Source organism: Scophthalmus maximus, chromosome 14 (assembly GCF_022379125.1).
Source record: "Scophthalmus maximus strain ysfricsl-2021 chromosome 14, ASM2237912v1, whole genome shotgun sequence".
NCBI lineage: Eukaryota > Metazoa > Chordata > Actinopteri > Pleuronectiformes > Scophthalmidae > Scophthalmus > Scophthalmus maximus.
Window position 1 is genome coordinate 18852073 of NC_061528.1, and position 17179 is coordinate 18869251.

Sequence of the window (17179 nt, forward strand, 5' to 3'; positions counted from 1 at the left end):
GATGTTTTAATTATTTGGCAGCCCCATTTATATCATTAAAGGAAGGCTAAAGAACAGACACACATGTTGGTTATTTTTTCCTTAAAAAAAGAAAAGAAAAACTATAATGTAAAAACCTTCAGTGAAACATGTGAGGCTGGGAGTGCTGCAGAGGGTTGTTTGTGAGTTGAGATAAGAGGGTTTTCATGACGCTTCCCTGTCAGGAAGCATGGATGAGCAGAGTAGAAACCCTGTGGTGCTGGATTGGCAACTGGGCCCCAGGAGGTGTGTGAGGAAATAGAGAGACTTTGATTTAAAGGAAGGCAGTGTGTAACAGCAGGCTAGATGTACTATTTTCAGTCAATTTAGTCAAAAAAGAATTTGTTAAAACAAGTTTGTGTGTGACCGTGACCAACAGCAGACGAGCAAAACTGCACTTACATAGCAGACTTTGTTTCAAGGGAAACACAGTTTCTCAGAAAAAAAATGAACTGACTGTGTTGGGGCCTTTTTCATGACAATTAATACAACCGAATGCAACAAAAACAACACATTCCCCAAAAAACAAAAGTAAAAAAAGCCTTGAGGAAAAAGCTTTAAATTGATTTGAGCTTTGAAGCTATGGTAACATTGGAGAGCATCTGATACACATAATGAATATGATTCACATCTAATCTGGCAGAGTACACCCACAACTAGAAGCATAAAACCTAAAAGCTGCATCACTGGCTTTTGACGTAACCTTCTGAACACTCGAGAAATCTTGTACCAGAAGACCCAGGAGGTCTGACTCATTTCTCAGAGGTCTGTCAGTGTTATTGTGTAGTAATGAAGGGCGTTTTTTGGACAATAAGTCCAGTTTTGTGATCAGCTCTAAGGTCACCATGGCAGCCAAGACCATTTTTATGTCCGCAGATGTGGAATTCTCCTCCCTGTTTAAACTCTGGCCGTGACATTCTGAATTTACCATCACCCAGTCTTTTTCAGACAGACCGGTGGGGAGGATATTACAGTTGTCTAACCTACTAGAGAAGAATTTATGTTCACATGTTCTCTGCATCCACCACAAAGAGGGCTGAAATCTCCCAGCCACTACTGGCTAGGAGTTGGCTGAAATAAATTTAAAGAGGTTTTCCAGGTTCAGAAGTGTCTCTGCCAGTTTCCTCATATATATTTTTGGAGCTCTACTGATTTCCCTGAGCCCTTGATTGTTAGTATCCACATGAGCCATTAAATTTAGAGTAATTGGGTGAATGTTATCATTAGCCTGATAATCTGACTGACTTTCCATTTCATTTTCATTGCATCGTTCTGTGTGACATTTAATTGACTGTTAGCAGTAGTGGCATATTGGAGCTTTCAGCGTTTCATGTGTTGATCAAAAAAATGTGTTGATTTCAGAGTTGTGGTTTTCTGCAAGTTAACCTGTATCCATGTATTCTTAGGCTTATGCTTGTGGCCATTTTGTCTTATTTCATACACCATTTGTTTGACTGTTTTGCATTGAGAGACAAATACTGATTTTGCCAACAAGTTAAATAACTGTCAATGAGCACGTACTGAAATCCCTGAAAGGAAATGTATACATTTTTGATGTTGCCTATTTTTTGAATCCCTAAAGGCAATCACCTTTGAATCGCCAACTATAGTCAGCGAATCAAAGGTGCTGAACCTGGGTAGGATGTCTTTTAAGAACTGTAAAAAGCTCAACCACAACCAAGATTGTAATACACATATCCTTGGGAAGTTGGAAGGAATTTCCATCCCTGGTGCTTCATTTTTTGGCCCTGCTTGCCCTTTGCCTGAGCCCCATCAAGGCTGGGGAAAGCATTTATTGTCTCCAGGTTCTTGGGTCTTGACAATCTTTCTCTTACTCTTCACTACTGTTGCCCATAAATTCCTCTGAGGGAACCGTCTCAAGGAAAAAGGAGCAATACAAGAGTGAGGCTGCGAAGCACCTACGTGGGTGTTAAGAGACCTCACAGCTGTCATCTTGGGAGGTCCTTGATAAGACACTCAGTGGGTCGAGGCTCAGCCCTGATGCTGGACTCGGAGGTTGGTTAGTGGTCCAATCACAAGTGACACTGAAGCTATAAATAAGAGCAGCGGAGCAAACAAACAATCAGACCATTAACAAACCAGCAAGCAACCAATGTGCATATGGGTGTGTGTGTGAGCATAATTTCGTATTGGTGTCAATGTGAGACATGACCAAAGGGTGACATAAATTTCACTATCGGCCAATCTAAAGCAAGTTGAGATGTGAGTCACTTCTCCCCTATGTCTGTTAACAATTAGTGTGAACAGAAAATTATTTTCTCTTTTTTTTCTTCTTTTTCCACGTTTCAAAATAAATGTCCAAAGATAGAAAGATTAATCAAATATCTTATTTTTATATTCAGCAGCGAAACAACTTTTTGTTGCATTGTCTGTTGGTTTGACTTGCTCAGGTAAAAACTAAAGTAAAAAGGTCAGGTATGTAAACGCTGAGACAAACTGAGAGAATCTCCCTGCTGCTTTTTGTGTAACGCTCAGCTGGGGCCATTTGTTGTCTTTTCATAACCCGGAAACCGTATGGGAAAACACTGGAATTCACTCAGACGTCGAGAAAAACAAAAAACAAAGAGTTTATTGCAGATGCAAGCCCGACTCACAGAACGAGAGATGTGGAGTGCTTGCAATATTTATTTCAAATCAAGAAGGTGCACGAAGAAACGTTTTATCAATAATACAAATCCCCTTGTTGCATATGCTCGTCATCCAGCCGTCTCACTGTGTGCACATTGGGTGGGGGGGGGGGCTGATTAAGTCTGCTCCGCTCACGTGGAATTAAAGTTCAACCTAGCTTGAGTGAAGTTGACGTGGAATATCAGTTAGTGTTTTAACTGGGTCAGGTTGTACAATGAAGCTGCTGTAAGCGCCCTTTCTTCAAAATACTCTGGTGTGTTTGTGTGTGTGTGTCTTCCAAGATGCAGTACTTGATGTGCCCTCTTATACATTTCTCAGCTTTTCAACAGACTTTATGCATTAGATGTCCAACTCAATTTTCTCCACCTTTGTGATTCTTTTTCTTTACCTCCTGGATCTCATTTTTGAAGTATTTTCCATCTTTCTTGGGACATTTTACTCTATCAGTTCATTCCTCAGATGTGGCGATGGAGACTAAAAACAAAAAATAAAAAGAAATAATTTTAAAACCACTACACAGTGACAATCAACCTATATTGTGCTTCTTAAAGCACGAGTCTTCTCAGACCACATGTTGACTGTGGGTTCACCCTTTAAAGCATGTATACACCCAGGGACATCTTGGTCAACAGATGCATGTGTGTCTGTAGGGGTTTTAGTTTATGTGGTATGTATATTATCTGCAAATTTAAATATGCAGAAAATGTTCTCTGGAATAATGTTTTCCGAACACACACATGCCTGCATATGGGTTAGAGTATCTCACAATATATGGAATACTTTCCTGGAAGTTCCAGTCTTTTGTCATGATCTTCATTCAGGATTTCCTCTTTGTAGTTCCATTTTTTCTGCACAAGATAATGTCTAATAAGAAGCTGTGGTTGTTGCATCAAGACAAAAACCTTGGCCTCTTGCACACATTGCACTCCTCGCCATTTGAGGTGTTCTCACTTTAGTTTTTGCTTCCAATTTAGTGCTTTAAATCCCCAGTGTGTAATTTTTGTACTTTTCTGGCAGCATCTGGGGGTAACGTTGCACCAACAGGGACACTTTATAGTGGCGCACCGCTAATTCCATTCCTGGTTTCTGGCAACGCTGAAAATTCAACGCAAATGCGAGTATTCTGGACTGTTTTGTGCAACCATATTCAACATGACGTAGCAAACATGGTGACTTACAGGGAAGTCGGGTCCACCTAAGGTTACGATATTTAACTCATTCAAAGTTGACAAAAAAAACTTGGTTCTTTGTTGCAGGTGATTATACATATATGAACACATAGTTATGAAGAATATATTAAATTTCTGTAAATACGTTCTTCTAAATGTTACACACTGTAGCTTTTAATAATACAAGTCAAACTGGGGACATCTGATTGTGTGACCACTTCTATTTCTTGTTCTACTGGACCTCGTCGCACATCTCCTCCAGTAATCACCTTGTGCCCAGACTTCAGGCTGTGAAACGGGAAATTGAACCCTGTCATAACCAAAATGAATCACGACTCAGTTTGAAAAAAAAAATAAGATCCAGGTTGTAAAAAAATTAAAATCAATTTCCATTACCTGGATCAGCAGTGATCTAGTAGTCAAAGTTTTAAAATTATAATAAGGTTGAAATTTCCATTACAAGATTCCTCCTGCAGAGCGCCACTTGATAGACTGTATATTTCACGGTGGTCTTATTTAAAACACACAATCATAATCTTTTCCAATTGTCTTTAATTCTGTGGGGACACTAATTTGCTGTGAAGGATGAGCTATTTTGGAAGTCACGAAGTCTCTACTATTACAGCAATTCCTTCTTCCCCAAATGTTTCAAAGCAGATGCATTTTGACTGTGTGTCGTTTCTGTGCGCAGGTCACAGCGCCGTAGGTTTCCAGATGATCATACCCCTCAAGGAGTATGATGGTCCAGAGGTGTATGGCACGATCTGTATGTCCCCTGTCTTTTATCTGCCACTTCAAGCATTCTGGATCTGTGCTACAGCCCACGTGATGGTGTCTTGTTATCAGGAACGTCATGCTTCGGAGCTCAAAGGGAGGAAAAAAAGATATTTATGAAATGATTTTAACGAGAATTAGTATACGGTATTATATTTACACATTTCTTGGCATCACTTTATTAGATGCAATTCACTGTATTGGATTTTCTACATTTGTATTCAACATATTATAGCCCCGTTTTTGGATTATAATCCAATTTTCTGCACCAAGTATCTTATTTTGTAATTACAATTTTGGCTCCTTCGCTTACTGCAGCCCGTGCAGTCTGACGAGCATGTCATTCTTCAAGACCGTGGGCTGGGCTGATGTTTTTTTAGTCATGTTCAATATGGGAGGATATAAAATAACTTCACTTTGGTTGTTTTTTAGTTTTTTCCAAGTTTGTTTTGAAATTGACTTCCTATCTAGCTGTCAAAACTAGCCTAAGAGGATTAATCCACTAAACATTCCAACAAGAAACCCTCCCCTGCCCTTTGGACCTAAACCTTGTCATTGCCAGTACATTTTAGTTATGATCTTTGAGTGATTTGCTGCTGAAGGAGCAGGATAAATTAATTTCAACTGAAAAGTATTGTGAACTCCTGCCATCTGCCCGTACATTTTTTCTAATGTAACAGGGACAATTTAGAGTACAGTACTACTTCCTGCACTGCAGTATTGTCCTAATTATTCATTAACGGCTGTAGCAGCACACTTTGGTCAAACACTGCCAGACAGAGGCTTTGTAACAAATTGGGGGACACCTGTAGGTATTGTTTGCAATAACTTTCAGGTCCCCCTGGTGGCTGGGGGCAGTGTAGGTAATAAACCCCACATCCTCCATGTAAGTTGATAGGACATGGGACAAATGAGAAAATCAAAGAATACGTTAAATGAATGTTTAATAAATGTTATCTCTCATCTTAGGTAGTTCTTATCACACTGATGTATGGTGTGCGTTTCTGCTAAGTTTGATTTTGATTAGTAATTCGATGCTATAAAAATGGGGTGGAACATCATGATTGACAGCTAAGACTGACTTGTGATTGGTCGAGGTCGCGTATCGGCGGCACCTCGGTACCACAGCTCTTCACCTTAATCACTTCTGCTTAGATTGAGGCTCCAAATGATGACAAGAGCACTAAATGGCAGCGCCAATATCCGGGATATTTTAGCTTCATTTTTATACAACAGGAGGAAGAGGAGACACGTCATCCATCTTTATGTACAGTCTATGAAAGTTTACCCCATCCGCGCATATGCCTTGAGCAGCATATACTTGGTTTGTTTACTGCACGTCTCTCCCTTACTCTTTGACGCTGTTACCTGTCACTGACTATCTAAATAAAGGCAAAGATACTAAAACACAAAAGTAAGCTCAGGTTTATTAAACAGAGTTGTGACAGCTGTCTGTTTTTATAAATTCCTTTTTCAGGCCATTTTTCTTCCTGGGCATCATATTTTTGATGTATTTGACAGTGGTAGGATCATGAACTTGCAGAGCGAAGCAATAAACATGATGTACTCAAAATGTTGGTGATAAAATTCAAAACCAGTGCATGTTGAAATGATCTGCAGCAGCATATACCAGGAAAATATTTCATACAGTAATCGCTCAACTGTTGTGAATGCAAGACCTTCCACTTTTATGAACACTCTGCCCTTTACATCTATGGGCATCATTTCTCACAAATTCCGCAGACACTGGCTGCGCTGCAGGGTAACATATAATACTGTAGAACAAAACTTTGGTTCCTCATTTCTCAAGTGCATAAACAACCCAGTTTAATCATAAAAAGAGTGAGTGCTTTATAAATTACTGATTTGAACTTGGGCATACTCGAAGATCATAGAGGCCAGAGAGACAACTAAATCACAAAAGAGTTACACCAGGAATCATGCAGGAAGAAACGGACAGGTTTGGAAGACAAAACAAATATCATTCTAGTTATGGTCTTATGGCATTTGTGGCGATTTCAGATTTGCCATAGGCATTTCATAAATGTTATTTTTATTTTCTGGTTTTGAGAGTGATTGATCAATATGTTAGTTACGCTTTCTTTAAACCATTAATAAATACTGAGAGCTCACAAATCTCCATCGCTGAGCTGTGCCATAAATCATATAGCTTAAATGAATAAAAAAAGCTTCATAGTATTGGACAGAAGGTAAAGCTTAGACAAAAACATTCCTTCAGGGCTACCAATGGAAAGAGCTGAGTCAGCACCTCGGTTGTCAAACGCACGCTAAAATAATATATATGGTCGAATATATGCTCTGATAGTATTTTTATTTATTGCGATTATATTTTTATTCATGCAGACCTGTTCCTTGTGTCCACAGTCATTTGTACTTTGTGATGTCTGATCCATATGCACTTGTTGCATCTGCAACGGCTACATGAAATGGATTTAATAAATAGCTTCTGTCAGATAAAATAACTACATAGATTTTAATAAATATCCGAAATGTAATCACTTCAGCAGTTGCAGCCTTGCTCGTTCATCTCTATAAGCTTGATTCTTAATTGTTTTTTTCTTCTCTTCCTGCCTTAAGGAGCTGCAGCACCAATGAGCGCCCATCCGCCTTTAGATGAGTGAGGAACAGCAAAGAAACCTGAACATCAAGAGTCCGCAGTGACAGTAAGACTCCTTATCTGCTTCCTTTACAACTATCTGAAGGGTTATCATTACTTATCTTCTTAATGCACATGCTTATTGTTCTGATCATTGAAATTCACTTTGATTTTTGGGGAAAAATGCAGTCAATGTGGCAGCACTCAAACATACAGCTTTTGGGTTTAACTTTTAGTTTAAGTGTCGATTTCACATTCAAATGGCTATAGCATATGAGGCCATCTGCATTTAGGATAGTACCTTATAAGCTTTGCTTTCATGATGCAGTTCTGTCTGCCACTGGTACAGAATTTGTTTCCGAAAATGAAGGCTGGATTAATGGTACAAAGACGTACTCCTGCCACTGCAGAGCCAAAACTGAAAGAGGACAGTACTTTTTTCTAGTGGAAATGATGGACGGCGGAATAGCCAGAGCAACTATGGAAACTCTACCCACCAAAAGAAAAAAAGAAAAAACGGTAGTCAGAGAAGGCGAGTGAAGGAGAGCGATAAAAAAAGAGGAAAAAATTGTGATCCTCAGACAGGAGAGATTAGTCATACCTGAAAAAGCTTGGTGGACAATAGGGGTGTCCCGAGGGTTGTTAATCTGTTATGTAATTTAGACTATCTCATTTGTTATATTTTTAAAAGTAAATTTTGCCAATATTTATACAAATTTGTTTTATACATGTTATGTTTTATAGTTTGGTTTCATAAAAGAAAGAAAAGTTTCAAGAATGTTTGTGTATGCTATGAATTGTAGTTCTAATGGGGGGGGGGGGGGGGGGGGGGGGGGCAGTTTAGACTCTACAAAATCGGGATCGGCCAAGAAAATTGCAATTGGTGCACCCCTAGTGGAAAAGATGTCAGTTATCACTTTAAGTAAAGTAATATGGGTCTGTTGTAAATCAACTCATTTGTTTGTCATGTTTGCTGTGCAGATTCAAATATAAATATATAAGTTAAAAAAAACTATAAATAATAATAAAATATGCTAATTTGATAAAGAATGTGTTTTTTTCATTCTGACATTTTCACATATGGCATCATGCATTGCCTCTCTTAGTTTAAATGGAACTAGATTACAGCTTGACCGATCGAGTGGCCTTTCTCAGTCATACTGTATTGGCAGCAACGTTTGCCAATATGAACTGTAATGAGAAGCTTTATTTTATTAATCTTTATTTAAGAATGCAGAAAAGATGTACATATGTTTTATGATTACATTTTATGTTTAAAAGTTTTTTCTCAATTTAAGTTATGTATATTTGCTTGTATTAGTGTTTTCTTTTTATTTATAGTTACTGTAAATCATGGATACAATTTATGGTCAAAGTGTAAAATATCAAGCCTCAATTATATTTCTTCATCATAACAGTTAGATGACATCTTAGGAATCACTGCCTAAATACATAATAATAGGCGGATAAATCGGTATCGGAAATATAAATTTACTCCCTAATATTGTAATTGGCATCAGACCCTAAATAACCATATCAGTCCAGCTCTCACTGACATCTCAGTTTCAGTCATCTCCCTCTGTGTTTAGGGCCAAGATGTGTAAGCATTTCTTTGAGCTCTATTTACAGTGACAAATATTTCCGACAGTCACTATTTTAGACTTGCTGTTCATTTGGTAAACCTGTGTTGTGTGCTCATGACAAAGAGCAGCTGTGAGCTGTCATTGCCACATTTAGCTCCTTTCTTATTTAAGGGTTTAATATTGTATGTTCAATGTTTATTGCTAACTTCATCAATTTCAATACTTTTGTATAATGTGTGTTAGTGTTTGTTCTTTAATGTGGTGGTATGATTGACATTTTGTACAGTAAATCTAATAATAAATAATAATAAATAATTATATAGATAGATAGATAGATAGATAGATAGATAGATAGATAGATAGATAGATAGATAGTTTTACTTTATTGATCCCAAACTGAGAAATTCCAGTGTTACAGTAGCCGGTATCAGACACACGACACACCTTACAAAATATAAAAGAAATAAGTACAAATGTAAAAGAAAACAGAACTGCAAAATAAAACAAGTAAGGAAAGTACATAATATCAGTGCATTTATGTGCAATTTGTTACAAGTAATGTGCCTTATACAGTGATAATGCACAGTGACTGCTTTGTTAATACCCATGATTTTAACTTATAGGAACATATAAGCTGTGCATATATTGTATTTGGTGCGCATAGACAATAAGCATGGTAAAATATAGGTGCATTTGTGCAGACTGGGTGTATATGTGCATGTGTGCATTTGATCAGTAAATAAGTGATGAGCCTAGCTTCTTTATCCTCCATCACCCAGTTCATAGCTTTCAAACCCGAGTCCAAACTAGAAGATAGCGCAGTGTGTCCTCTTCAATTTGAGGCATTATCTCAGAGGCACAGTGAGGACAAAGAATTCTATAGAAGCACAGAGAAAGAGAGCGTTATACTATAAAGGTGAAGCTTTGATGTTTTCTTGCACTGAGAATGCCACACCTCGCTCACCGTTTAAAGGAGGACAGTTTGTACAGTTGCAGCAGGTCTTTTATCGTGTCCATCCCATTGGAGCTTCTGTTGACCCAGGGGACTTGTCTTCTCCTTATTAACTCCTTGTACAGTTTGAGTGTCAATGAGAGTAAACAAAGCCTAAAAAATCTCTCCATATATAATTCTGAAACAGAGCATGCCAGTCTCTCCAATGTAAGCAGTACATTTATTTAAAACAGTTGCTGACAGTAAAATATGGCCATGTATAAATGACTTTGTGTTGAAGCTGGAGAAGTGTCCTATCATGCAGAAACAGGGGTGTGGATTAGAAGTAAATTATTGAGGTAGTTTTTTCTCATAAATGGGCCAATGTAATCCTTCTTTAAGATTTATGAGTGTGTCACATCAGTTAAAGTGCTATTTTTATCCTCCGTGAAACATAACCGCACTCCTGAGGCAAGTGTAATGGCTACATGCTACCATGCAGTGTATTACACACTATTGGTTTCTGACTCCTTTCTACCAAGATTTTTTTTTTCTCAAAATGACCTTGTGTACAACATGAAATCTCATTTCATTTAAAGAGTCATGGGAAGTCAGAAATGGTGTATTAGAGGCAAGATGAAAGAAGTAAAGATTGGCTGGTGGAGGACACACTTGTTGTCTCAGATACAGTGTAAGCATCCATTCATCATGGCTTTAGACGAAGGCCCTCTGTACAATTTTTATCCTAACACTTTGGGGGAGCTGCCATCACGCCCCTCCAGATATGTTCTGCTTGGTCAGCTGTTTCCAGAGCTGGGGTCAGGATGTGGTAAGCTTAGTGTTTCATAAAGACTGGAAGCAGAGGGAAATGACCAGCTTGGCCTTGTCCAAATAATATTCAAACGTGTACCCACCAATGGTTTTAGGCGAATAGAAGCGTTCACCAACGATTCTCACTTTCAACTCCAATGCCTAAATCCAAATATATTGTTTCTTCCCTGAAATTCTTTCGAAGCTAACCAATATGGCTGTTCAAAAACTTAATTTGATATGCAACTCTCATGCTTATGCTGTCGTAATGACTACCAAATGCCAAAAAAGGTAAAGGAGAAAAGAGCACATGACTATATTTTAAATTCAATACAGTCAGTACTCCCTGATTGGTGCTCTGTGTGTACATGCAGTAGGATATTTTTCACAGTGCTGGACACACTTTGTTCATGATTCTTGTGTTCAGTTCTCACCCTTTATTGTATTAGGGGTGAGAACTTATTTCTGTCAATTAGATTCCAAAGAGGCCATTTATGTGATCAGTGTAGATACGAAATGATTTTTAACTTCAGAGGGCAAAACGAAGAACCAACTTCCTAGCACATAATCTCTCTTTTCGTGATGATTTGTTGCTCAGCCTCGATGTAAGCTAACTGGATTTTGTCCTGGTGGAGGGTGGACTGTCCACACGAGAGCGTGCTTCTTGTGTGTTGCAAGTCCAGCCCCCAGCACTACCTTTTTGTCAAAAGATTTGATTTTCTTTACTTTACATATTGACTTTTTAAAGCATAGGTTGAAAATAACTATTTGCAAAGAAGTGACACTACCATCAGTTCCGATCAGGTATAACAGGCAAAAACACATTGCATACAGACCATTGAAAGAAATATTTTTCCCATCAAGAGAACCTTCTAACTAAAGTGCTGCCATCTTTGATGAGACGTGTCATTTACCAGAGAGCTGCAGTCACAAACACTTAAAAATAACAAAAAACTACTGGCGACCATACTGACTCACAACCTACTGAAGCTGCAAGCAGCATCCATTCACTATGTCATAACATTTTGTTATGTATTTTTTCCCTCTGTCACATTCTATCCTCAAGAAGTATTTTTTCCATCAGGGATTACACAGTTAGAGAAAGCAGCTAGATCCAGTCAAGAGGTATTTGGTAGAATTAATTACCCTCTAACGGCTTAATTTGGAGATAACTGGTTATATGGGCTGTATCCTCTCTTGCACAGTTAAACATAAATTATTGAGTGCAGTATAATTTTTTTATGACTTTTGCTACACCATATTTAGAGCCTCTGGGATTATTATTGCTTCACATTGCATGATGTTTTGGGCCATTATGGATTAAGTTTTTGAGTTGTCTGTCCATCCCATTGTTGTGAAAGCAGGTTTGCACAAATGTTCACTTGGACTCAAGGATGAACTTATTAAAATGTGTTTGTCAAAGGTCACTGTGGCCTCACAAAGCATTTTTTTTTTTTGCCTTACCTCGTCACTGCACATAGTACAGTATATGAGTATGGGCAGACCTGGATGTAAACTGCAACCTGACTGGTTGACGGAGGTGTACAGTACAACCACATGGCAGTAATTATAGTATTGACTGTTGTGAATTTGCCTGTAACAGGTGAATTCACCAGTCACATTTTGAGTCATTCTAAATGAAAATTCAATCCATATAGTTGCATTATGCTGGAAGTCTGTGGAGATTCTCATTTATGCAGGTCATAATTATTCACGAGGGTGTTAAATCAGAGACAACTTGTTGTGCTGGAGATTAATCTCCATAAAGAAAATACTGTTTGGCTACTAATGATACAGAATAAATCAGGTGAGAATTAAAATGAATCTGTAAACTTCAGGGTTGGTGACAACTTAAAAGGCAGATGAGGTCCTTTTTGTGCCATGGAGTGGAATATGTCTTTTCCACATTCCTGCTGCAGGTGGAAAAAGGAAAGAGTGGCGTTAAAGGTAATTTATTTGCACCAATCGTACAGCCTAACAGCAAACATTACATGACCTTTCAAGCTGTCAAGAGCAAACATGCAGGTGTGCAGTGACAAGAGGGACATTAATTGAAGAGGCCGTCCTGCTGTGACCTTGTACCTCATGATGTTGTATGGCTGGTCAATTTTAATTAGCTTCCAAGTGTAGAATCAGCAACAAAAGTTTCCTGCTGTACAGTTTGGAGGTGATTTGATTACAATGTGAAATGTACCTTTAACAAAACAAAGAATGTTAATGTGCTTTGAGGTGGTCCGTTGCCTATTTACCAATGACTAACCTCTAGTGTTTAAGTGTAGAAAATATTATTATTCTTATAATATGATTATAAAATCATATTGTATTTCTAAACTTTACCAGAGCAGCTATGTGAGCAATAAAGGCAGCTGGGTCCATGGAAAATCACACTTGTGGTATGTGTAGTTTAAAAAAGATATTATTAGTTGTGAATGCATGAGTGCATTCACACATCTAAATTTTCGAATCTTTATTATTTAACTCGCTTATTCTTCCGTAGTAGCTATCTCCGTTTGAGTTACATACACCGTTTTCACATCCCAAAAATTTGATTGCTATTACTTTTCTAAGCTCTGTCATATTTCAGTGATTTTATAATAATTTTTAAACATGAACATTTAAGCAAAAATCGGCCTGAAGGGGAACAACGAAGCTGCGATTGCTGCAATTCTTTTTTCTTTGACATTTCGATTTGAAAATATCAATTGAACCACTAGTGGCATTTATTTTCTTCTTTTTTCTCTTTTCTTTGAATTTGTCTTTTTTCTCTCTCTTTCTTTGCCTTACTGTGCATCGCAGCGGTCGATACTCAGCTATTACTTTTCTCAGCTCTATCGTATGTCAGTGATTTTATATATTTACTTATTTTTTTATGTGGGAATTCTGAGGCATTCTGTATGAATGCTGATTCTTTTTTCATTGACAAAATGACACTTATCTAGCGAGTTCACTTTGGCACAGTGGTCTGTGCTCCTGCTTCCCACCAAGAAGACTGTTCGTTCGAATCCCGGTCCATATCACTAATGTCTGATTTTAGTTTTTTCTTTTTTTTTCGTATTTCCTTCCTTCTTTCTTTCTGTCTTTACTTCTTTCTTTCTTTCTTATGTGTGAATGCTGAGTCATGAATGCTGCTTCTTTTTTGATTGACAAAATGACAATTGTCTTTCGAGATCACCTCTCAGTTAGAAGACTGTTGGTTCAAATCCCCGTCCATATCACTAATGTCTGTTTTTTAGTTTTTTTTCTCTTTTCTTAGTATTTCTTTCATTCTTTACTTCATTCTTTCTTTCTTTCTTATGTGTGAGTGCTGAGTCATTCTGTATAAATGCAAAATGACTCCCAGCTAGAAGACTGTTGGTTGGAATCCAGGTTCACATGATCTGTCACAGCAAAAAAGTGCTTCCCTGTGCTTTTCGCGACAGTCGATCCTGGGCATTCACACATCTAATTTCCGCAGGTAAAGCGTTTCTACTTTTATGTTATTATGATAGATCATTGTTAAAACATTGACTTCAAGAAAGTGAGACTGATTTCTGAGTACTTATTTAAGAATTTCTCATAGTTTTAACTCAAATGTCAGTGTGTACAAGAACTCTGCTGTGTAGATTTTGAGATTGACAGCCCCTTGATGGTCTTATTGGAATATATATGAGATCCAGCTTGAGTCAATATTCTTGTCGTGAGTTGGTTCAATGAAGTACAAAATAAGATTTTGTTGAAACTTTTCAGATTTTTTTTTAAATAAAAACTTTATATATACTAAGTGGGGTGTTTTCCCAATGACTTCAGTAAGATATTGTTGTAATCATATAGTGGCTGCCAGAGGGACTACAGGCACTTCCTGGAGCTGCTTCAATGCTCAGCTGATGTGCACAATAAAACAAGTTTGGAAAAGTACACATTTTAGTCAACAGACTTCAATAAAGTGTTTCTCTGATGTGGTAGTGGTGTCTTGCTTGGAGCAGGTGGTAGTGATGATTGCCTGCAGAGAGCTTCAGTCATTGTTGCATTTAAATGACAATGCAATACAATGCACTCTTAGAGAAGCAAGCTAGTTAGCATGCTAACTACAGTTACAAGCAGCTTGCAGCTCAATTTCGAGCTGTAGATTGTCTGGCACATCCACTGGTTCCACATTGAACGCTGTTGCAAATATGTTCAGTTCCTTTTGTTTACTTTTAAAGTCCTGGAACCTCTCCAATGGCGCTGAAGGAGTTTTGCACATTTATCAGCATATTCAGAAGTCACAGCTGGCTTTTGTTCTTGCAGTGGGAAAGTGCACAGTGATTACCCTTTCCAGTTGCGCTTGCCACAGCTTTAGCTTAGCTTCAAATTATTTCACAATTGAAAAAAGAGAGCTGAGAAGCTGGTTAGGACCTTGGAGATGGACATTCAGCTCTGAAAGGTACTTGGTAATGTCCACCATGAAGGCCAAATCACACAGCCACTTGCTGTCACTGAGATCCACAACTTGTTTCCCTTTCATCTCCATGAACTGTTTAAGTTCTTCCCTCAAGTTGTAGAACCGCGCAAACATATTTCCACGACTTAGCCACCGCACCTCACAATGGTAAACCACATCTCCATCGAACTCCAGCTCACCCTCCGGGCCGTAGAGGGTCTCTACGGTCTCACGGGCCGTATACGGCCCGGAGGCCTGAGGTACCCCACCCTTGCTCTAGTGGTAGTTATGTACACGGCTGCTAGAGGTCAGCAGTGGACCTGGTAAGTCCTTCAAGTTTGTGTATGTAAATGGATTTTCTTATATTCTGTAAAGTAAATGTACTGATTCTCTGACATGTGACCCTAACCATCACCATTACCTTTACAAGCTCATTAACCGTGTGTTTAAAACCCATGATGCTCTGAGGTAAAAAACAGGTATTTGTGTCATACCGCCTGTCACAGGTAGAGGCACTATTTTAAGGAACCGTCGACATAAGTCATATGAGTTGGAGGACTTTTTGCTTTTCTGTAGCCCTGATGACACCTTTTTTGTGTTTAGCTATTAATCACGATTTGTAAAGTGTAGACTTGTCTTCATCATGGTTTGCACTAGTTTACTTCTGACCAGAGAGAAGACTATCAACTTGAATAGACATCTGAAAAGACACATAACAGCCTCTATATGCATCTTTTTTCATGTAAAAAGAAAGACGGATTTTGGGGGAATTTTCACCTCAGTGCGATGCATGCTGTGAAGTACATTCAAATTAGCTAACATTGTTTCTGAATTACTTAAATCGATGAGTTAAGTAAACAATCCATCTGACATATTTTTGACTGTACTCTTCACTAGTAGTTGTGAAAGAGATTATTAAACAATTCAAACTTGAACTTATCAAATTCAAGTTAAGATAACTTTATTTGTAATGATTCACAGATTAAGATTCTAAATTATCATGATTCCTTCACTTTTGTAGATGGGCTTTATTTGTTTGCACAATTTGACGTTTCACTAATGTTGTTATTCGTATGAGTTGCTGTGTTGTTGCTGCTTGTGCACACATCACATTTTGGTACTGCCAACGTATTTATTAGTTTATGAATAGAAAAAAACATGGACAAAAGCAGAATATCACATATATGGAATGAATAGAATATAGAACTACTATAACTAATTAAATATTTTTGATTAATCGTGTTGTTTTTTTCTTTTTTCAGGCAGAAAGCCTAAGATTTGCATCATCCCAGCTCCTCAATTGTGAGGATTTTCTCCATATATTGCTGTGCTGTGAGAATAGGCCACAGTTCACCGGAGTGCTTTGTTCCTATAGTTATTAAACTGTTCATGTGAGACGTTATATTCTGCAGAGAGATGTAATATCGGTAGTTTGCAGTTTGCCCATAAAGCTTTCAACAGCAGGCAGCTGAGATGAGATGACTATAATAACAAATGATGAATGTTATTTACTACCTTCAAGTTAGTGAACTTAAATACATCCACAGAGTCTGAGGGTGACTGCTGCTGTAGAATATTGGGATAAACCTATTATATAGTTATCAATGGCTTTTTTCCCCCCTGCAAGACTTTATAGGCTGACTAAAGCATTATAGTCAAAGTGCTTTAAAATCATGGCGAAGTAAAACCAATAATATGGATGAAAAGAAAGTAAAAACAACAACGAGAATAAGTAGAGAAAAATGCAGTAAAGTAGTAAATAAGATATAATAATGACATACATTACCAGAACAGCAAGACAGAATCTGGCTGAGTTAAAAGCACGACAAGGACACTAAATTCGTTTGAAAAGACCAGACCTAATGTAGGAGGGAAGACTTTTCCAGAGCAGAGAAAGCCCAATAAGTAGTAAACATATTTAATCAATTCTGTATTTAACTGATAGCCAGTGCAAGTTTACCAGAGGGGTGATGTATTGCCGTTTTTTAAAAACCATTTAGAAGTGTAGCAGCTGCAGTTTGAACCATTTGTAATCGGGAGATTAAAGGGGCAGTAAGTGTTTTTTGTGAAAACTTGTCTCTCTTTTTGTTGTTGTTGTGTTTTAACTGCCAGGGCTAAGCGTCGAACCCGTGACCTCGGGTATGGGAGACCGACTAGCTAACCACTAGGCCAAAAGCCCTGAATGGTGTGTGCCCGCTAGTATGTGTCTTATCGTGTCGACGCTTGATG

At 38.0% G+C, this 17179-nt stretch overlaps 1 protein-coding gene across 1 annotated transcript in view; it reads left to right on the forward strand.

Annotated features, from left to right (window-relative positions):
- gulp1a (GULP PTB domain containing engulfment adaptor 1a) overlaps positions 1-17179 on the forward strand; it is an 81561-nt gene that overhangs the window by 32161 nt on the left and 32221 nt on the right. The window contains exon 2 of the mRNA XM_047337071.1: positions 7209-7294. The gene's annotated coding sequence lies outside the window, so the exon portion shown is untranslated. The remainder of the gene's footprint in view (positions 1-7208; positions 7295-17179) is intronic.